The sequence below is a fragment of the Terrapene carolina genome, unplaced genomic scaffold (assembly GCF_002925995.2).
Source record: "Terrapene carolina triunguis isolate 2854851 unplaced genomic scaffold, T_m_triunguis-2.0 Scaffold194, whole genome shotgun sequence".
NCBI lineage: Eukaryota > Metazoa > Chordata > Testudines > Emydidae > Terrapene > Terrapene triunguis.
Window position 1 is genome coordinate 5,646,738 of NW_020664545.1, and position 7,906 is coordinate 5,654,643.

Sequence of the window (7,906 nt, forward strand, 5' to 3'; positions counted from 1 at the left end):
GGCCACTGACTCATCTGCCCAGGCCTGTGCAACACCAGTGCCGGGGTGGAGTGGAAGTTAAGGGAACCTGGAGTGATATCACTTCCATGTGAATATCATTCTGCATAGCTACCGGGTTCCGATCATGCCCCACTCCAACCACGCTTGTTCCCAGCCTCCCTGGGGTTGGGTAGAGCAGAGACACATGCTGTATTCTCTCTGCCTCTTCCTGCAGCTGGTTCAGAGGTCTTTTCTAACCCCTGTCACCTTTATTTTTTGTCCCTCTGTACTTCACAGCTGAGGGGACCATCAGACCCTTAACACTGGCTTCCGCTGAGGTCACTCACTCTGCAAAACTGATCCAGGGTCTTTCCGAAAGGAGGCCCCTTCCCAATGCCACAGGGGACCTCCCTTGCTTCATACTCCCTCTCGCTTAAATTCTGCCTTATGGAGCAGTGATCTTGCTGCTCAGAGCAGGTCATCTCAGAGCTGCTGATGCTATCCCAGAGTTATCCCTGAGTCCTGGTTTGGTGGGGGATTAGTTCAGATCCAGCCAGGGCTAAATGTCACGTGGAAGGAGCAACACTCTCCAGCCAGCTAGAATCATAAGAAACGGGAAAGGCCGGCCATGCCCAGAACCAGATTCTCCATTACCCTGCACCTCGTGCAGTCATCACACCCATACATAGTGCATGTCAAATGCTACCAAATCAAAATGCTCCAGCCTTTGTGCAGAGACAACCTCACTAAAAAGAGCAGCGAAGGGGCAGTGGCAGAGGCTAGTTGCCGGCTGCCTTGTACCTTTCTGTTGCGGCACGTGGACCTTTGCTGCGTTCTCTCTAAGCAATTGCCCACGGAAGGGCAGTGGGTCGTAGAGTCAAATTCTGTGGCTGGCTTTAAATCAGCAAGAACAAGTATGCAGCACCGCAGAGGGATCATTAATCCACCCGCTTCAAGGCACGAGCTGCTCATTGAAGTGGCCAAGATGGGATTTTCCCCTGGCATTGCACAATGGGGAGGAGGTTACCTTTCTCAGCAGCATCAAGGATTGGCCACCTCTGGAGGCAGGCTGCCAGAACTGCTGGTCAGATGCCCTACGTCTACAGCATTGTGTTGGGGAGGGAAAAGGTCAAAGCATGGCATATTTTCTTCCTCTCGGAACATAATTCTGTAGTGTCCCTTCAAGGATTGCAAAGGCTGGGGGAAGAGGGATACTCAGCTAACATAAATTGTCATAGCTTTGCTACTGTAGTCAATGAAGATATGACACTTTACGGCAGCTGAGGATCTGTCCCTTTCTAAGCACTAATGAATTTAGCTTCAGCATCCCTGGAAGGCAGGGAAGTATCATTATCCCCATTTTAAAGCTGGGGAAACTGAGGCCCAGCGAGAGGCAGTGGCTTGCCTAAATTCATGCTAGGGGGGGGGACGTTCTGTAGCAGAGCCAGGAACAGAAGGTAACAACCAGTCCTGTGCTGTAATCAACAGACAATCCTTCTTCCCCTTTTCACATTTTCCCTGGTGCGCTTATGATTGTCAGCCTAAGGTCAAAACAAAACGGAATGGCTGGCAGATACGAAGCCATAACAGCAGCACATGCCCAAGGGGAAAGGGAGAAGCCATGCCGGAAAAACCAAGTACAGTATGTTTTCTGTCCAGTGATAAAAGGTCATAGGTGCCTGAGCTTAGCCTGAGCACCCAAGAAACGAAACATGTCTCTTTGGCGAGGCCAAAATGTTTCTTCTAGATCTGCCCTCCACGGAGAGGGACATTGTAATGCTGGCTTTTGCAACAGGCTTTGGTGCCGCTACAGTGTTTGGTGGGCAGGGATAAAGCAATTCTTTACAGACACAATAAATGGTAACCTTGCACTTGACCTTCTCTGTCTGATTATGTTCCCTTGTTGAAACGACTCGGGTTAGCTGTCTGGGTGCTGGCATTGTTCTGGATCAAGCGGCTTCCAATGGTATTTTGCTCTGTAGTGGTATTTTAAAATTATGTGTACATTAAAGAGGGAAAAAGAAACAATCTTCTTTAATCTCATTCCATAATCCCTGAACCGCAGATGACCCTTCAAGAGAATCTTGCTTCTCTCCTTTGTTTGGGCTAATTACACTCTGCTATATAAATTATGGCTCCAATTTGCAACAAGACATTGAATTCATTAGTGGCATTGAGCAAAGTGCTTCTTAAAGATCCCATGGCTAGAGCTACACGAGAATGGGGTTTTCATCCCGGCTCGGCAACAGATTTACTGTGGGGCCTCGGGCAAATAATTTAACCTCACTATCGGCCTCAGTTTCCCCACCAGTAAAATGGCATTGATAGCTCCCTACTCCACCGGGATGTAATCCACTAACACTCAGGAGCTGCTCTGATACAACTGGTGATGAGTGCCATAGAAAAACCTACAAATAAACATGGGAGACCAGGCAGCAGAAGCGTGTGGGGTGGGGGGGACCCTTGAGTGTAGGAATTTGCTCTGTGATTAAACAGAGCCCCAACCCACCGACCTTCAGGGTGTAATATAAGAACCATCTATTTACTTAGGCATTTGCCTAAGCAGGGGGGTGATTCCAGAGAATACAGAGGTAGCTTTATTCTGGACAGGGAATTTTTTAGGCTGACCTTTGTCAATAGTGTTTTGCACAAGAAATAGCAAGAGGGGCACATTTTACGTGTCACACAATAGAAAACGACAACTGTGCATTATTGCCGTGTACGTGTTGAACACACGATTAGAATCTGGCTCAGAGGACCAGGTCTTTATCTAGTGTAAATTGGTGTGGCTACTCTGAAGTCAGTGGAGCTGCCTCGGTTTACATCACCAAAGGATCTGGCACACGATCCAAATGTAAGCCCAGCAAAGCCAGGGAACCAAGATATAAGGGCAAAGCTCCACTCTTTACTTGTGCCCAGGGACTTCAGCATGTCTCTTATGTTGTTCTGAGATGTCTTCAGCACTCAGGCACAGTAGGGTGTATTAAGGCAGTGTCGCCTAATGGATAGAGCACTAGGAGACCTGGCTTGTATCCCTGTTTCTGCCATTAGCTGTTGGGTGACATTGGGCAAGTCACTACCCTGCTCATTGCCTCAGTTTCCCCATCTGTAAAAAGGGAATAACGATACTGACTTTCTTTATAAAGTACTTTGAGACCTACTGATGAAAAGTGCTAAATAAGAGCTAGGGATAAGGCTGAGGGAAACTGGGGTTATTTAGTCTGCAGAAGAGAAGAGTGAGGGGGGATTTGATAGCAGCCTTCAACTACCTGAAGGGGGGTTCCAAAGAGGATGGAGCTCGGCTGTTCTCAGGGGTGGCAGAACAAGAAGCAATGGTCTCAAGTTGCAGTGGGGGAGGTTTAGGTTGGATATTAGGAAAAACTATTTCACTAGGAGGGTGGTGAAGCACTGGAATGGGTTATTTAGGGTGGTGGAATCTCCACCCTTAGAGGTTTTTAAGGCCCGGCTTGACAAAGCCCTGGCTGGGATGATTTAGTTGGGGTTGGTCCTGCTTTGAGCAGGGGGCTGGGCTAGATACCTCCTGAGGTCTCTTCCTGCCCTAATATTCTATGACTAAGGGAAAGGGCCAGATCCTCAGCTAGTATAAACTGGTGCAGCTCCATCAACTTCAATGGAGCTACGCCCATTGAAATCAACGGGCCCTTTATTCAGAGCGATGCCACTTTAGTGGGTTTGCCTCATGGCTGTATTCCCCCCCGTTCACGCTTTCTATGTAGTTTGAATGAGAGAGTTGCTTGTAGACCATGGTCTTATCCATGGAGTTGGGGAGAGATATGTACAGACTAGTGGGTCTGAGCCCAGAGCTGGACGTCAGGCACTGCTGTGTTCTAATCCCAGCTCTGAGGCTAGCTTCCTCTGGTCCCCTGGGGCCAGTTGCTTCACAGCTCCATGCCTCAGTTTCCCCATCTGTCAAACAAAGATAATGTTTCTTGCTCCATCCTATGGTCCCTCGCGGGGAAGTCGTTGAGGATTAATTCATTAATATTCACAAAAGTCTTTGAAGATGAAAACCCCCGAAGAAATGCCAAGAATTACTGAGCTATATTCTCCTACCCAAGCAATCTTTTCTTCATGTCACACTTCCATTTCTGCAAAACGGGGAGAGAGGGTTTCAAATCTTTCAAAGACCAACGCCTCCAAATCTGATTCCCTTGGGTGTTTGGTCTTGATCAAGTCAAACGCCCCCTGACTACTCACCCTGGTTTCTTCAAATAAAGCCTCTGTAGGGAATGCACGATACTAATGATACCATCTTCTAAATACCTAGTTCCACTACTTGGTCTTTTATCCCAGTGCAACTGCTTTTCCTGACTGCCGTTTTCCCTCTCCAGCCAAGCCGATGCCTGCACCGTGCCCTACTGTAGCATCAACTGCACAGCTAATTAATACCCCATTTACCGCATCTTCCAGATTAACAACAACAAGGGGGTTAAATGACAAAACCGCCTCATGCCCAGTCCTGCAGCAAACCAACTCCCCACCCCGACTTGACACTTTGCCATTTGTTTACTATCCTCCTGCCAGATTTCAGCACATGTGGCAGTGCTTATATCCCAGGCAATTTGAATTAATTATTCGGGTAAGATTTCACAAGGCGCTGTGTCAAATGCTGAATTAAAGTTCCGATCTATTACGCTGCCTGCATCCCACTCCGTAAGCTCAGTCTGTAATTCGATCAGAAAAGCTATTGAATTTGTCTGGCACAGGTTTGCTCTCTATGAACCCAGCTGTTTATTGCTCAGGGTCCCATTAACCCCTCGGTGCCTGCAGAGCTCTTCTCGGACTATACTCTGCACACATACACTTCTGTCGGCTCATTACATCTCCTTGCCTCGGTTCGCTCTAGAAGGACCTGATCTAAAGCCCCTCCGAAGTCAGTGGGAGTCTTTCCATTGATTTCAATAGATGTTGAATTAGACCCAGATTTTCAAAGCCACCTAGATAGAAAATCTGCCCCTATATTAAGCCACCTGATCCATGCGTGTTCAATCCCATGGCAATAGATCCTGCAACATACCCAAGACTCTAACTGAATCCAGATGCGGCCCCACTCTAGCTGTTTTCCTGATCCTGACCCCTCTCTCCACTGAAGGTGGCCTGAAAGCTATTCCAGCCCAGAGACATCTTTAGTGCCACAGAGCCAGGGCCGGCTCCAGGCACCAGCTTAACAAGCAGGTGCTTGGGGCGGCCAAGGGAGAGGGGCGGCACCTGCGGCAATTTGGGGGTGGCAGGTCCCTCACTCCCTCTAGGAGCGAAGGACCTGCCCCTGAACTGCCGCCGCCGATCGCGGCTTTTTTTTTTTTTGGTTGGGGCGGCAGAAATGCTGGAGCCGGCCCTGCACAGAGCCGCTTGTGTTTTGTCTCTGCAAGCTTCATCCAACTGAATATTCTTTCCTGGTTCTTTCCTTCTCCGTTTCCAGGACATCACCTCCTTAATCCTCAGAGCTTTGCGTCAGCCCCATCCGAAGCCACATCAGCCTCCTTATTGCTCCTGGTGGTTCTCTTTTTCCTGGCATTATGGCCTCTTGCTCCTCAGTTATGCTGGGCAAAGTCCAGAGAACCTGACTCGGTTTCTTACTCAGACTAAGTTTGCTCCAGCCTTCTTCTGTTCTTGGGGGTGCTTCTTCCCCTTACTTTCTTCACCCAGGTTCTGGGTTCCCACGTGAGCTCAAAGTTTCCCAGTATTCCTTGCATCCTTTTGGGTATCTTTCTAATCCTGGTGTGCCATCCTGTTCTCTTCATCTGGTTCAATGGTTCTCTATCCATTCACCAGTCAATATCACTATGAGCTGGTGGGCTAGCTCACTAGCCCTGGAAGGAGTAAGTTTCCCATCTGTAGAATGGGAATAATAATCCTCCTTTTGTCTGTTTTGCCCATTTAGAATGTAATCTCTTTGGGATAGGGATTGTCTCTTACGATGTGTCTGTACAGTGCCTAGCTCAGTGGGGCTAGGATCTTGCTTGGGACCTCTAGGTGCTACCATAATACAGATAGTAACAGGTCAGAAATCAGCCTGTACCCCTTGCCTACATTGTCTCCCTGCCATTCCAGGAACAGGAACATTGCTCATCTTCTGCATCTGGCTTGGCAGGCAGAGTGGTCTATGAGCGCTTGCACAAGGCTAAGAGCATCTGACTTTCTTTGTTCTAATCCAGCTCTGCAACTTACTCTGTGACAAGTCACTTGGGCCTAGATCTTCAACGATATTTAGGTGCCTAACTCCCAAGGACTTCAATGTATTTCTTCGCACAAGGCACAGTCAACCTGTGGAACTTCTTGCCAGAGGATATTGAGAAGACCAAGACTTTAACAGGGTTCAAAAAGGAATTAGAGAAGTTCGTGGAGGATAGGTCCATCAATGGCGATTAGCCAGGATGGGCAGGGATGGTATCCCTAGCGTCTGTTTGCCAGAAGCTGGGAATGGGCTACAGGGGATGGATCACTTGGTGATTCCCTGTTCTGTTCATTCCCTCCGGGGCACCTGGCACTGGCCACTGTCGGAAGACACAGGATACTGGGCTGGATGGACCGCTGGTCTGACCCAGTATGGCCGTTCTTATGTTCAATGGGAGTTAGGCACCTAAATACCGCAGACGGTCAGGGCCTTGACCTCTATGCGTCTGAAGAATGTTGACATAATTCTTGGTTACCTACCTTTCAAGAGCATTGGGAGGATTGCTGCAATTAGTTGGTGTTAGTATGCTTTGAAGATACAAAGCAAAATGTGTGACCTTGAGATCCTCCAGTAGCTCTTGTGTGTCCCAGTAAAGACTTCTTGGGTAAAATCTAGCCTTACTGTATTCAATGGCAAACCTCTCATGATTTCAATAGGGTCAGGATTTGACTTATGACCTCTAGTGAGGTCCTTTTCTTTCATTACAACATGTTCAACAGCCCAGACTCTGACATGGAGGAGCAAATTAAGCCTTGGCATAAGCAGCTGTAATGAAGTCAATGGACATGTGCTCACTTGGAGATTTTGAAAACACGTTCGTCAATACTGAAGCACACTAAAGTTGATGGCCCCAACTGCCTGAAAAGAAAGGCATAAGAAACATGACCGGGGCTGTGAGGTAGAGCTATGGACAGCAGAGAAATATAGACAGCACCTTGGAGATGGGAAAGTTGTACAGAAGTCGGTAGACTCACGTTGTTACTACTGAAGAGAAGCAGCTAGTCACTGATGAAGCTGGTTTCCCATCTGAGTGAAGGACCAGATGCCTCTTGTCTATGGCGTTCACTGGGCTCTGTATTTGATTTCTCCAGGCTGTGGATGCACATAGATTTATAGCTGCCTTAATTGGTTCCCTATGAAATGATCGAGTTACGCACGTAATTGTCTGATCATTAGGATGGGGGCTGGGGCACAAGTGCCAGGCTATGAAAGAAAAGGGGAAGGCTGGATGGCAAGATTTTAGTTGTCGCTGAAGAGGTTATGTTTCTAATGACCCAGAGTCTCTGCCCAAGTCACTTGCCTGGGTCTAACTGAAGCCAGGTGGACACAGCGTAGTGGGGAGACAATCTGGGGCACAGGAAGAGTCCTGAATGAGCACATCCAGAGGCATCCAAGATTGCTCTGGGCCATGGGGAAAACAGCACCGTATCCAAAGTCCCTTCCAAGACATGCAAGTCAAAGGAATCATGTTGCCATCAATGTCCTATTCTAATGGGTGCAAGATGTTTTGATCTGTTTGGTCCAAGAATTTTAATTCAGGAGCAGTGCACAAAAACTATTTGCACAAAAGGGTATTGCACAAATACAGATGGTGCAGTCATATCGCCCAAGTAACATGGTGCACAAAGATATGTGTCCAAAACGTCACGGAAATATTGCATTGCAACACCCCCCCGTTGATTACACTTCTGTTATGTGTCACTGTGTCTGCTCCTCCGGAGCAAACTCAAC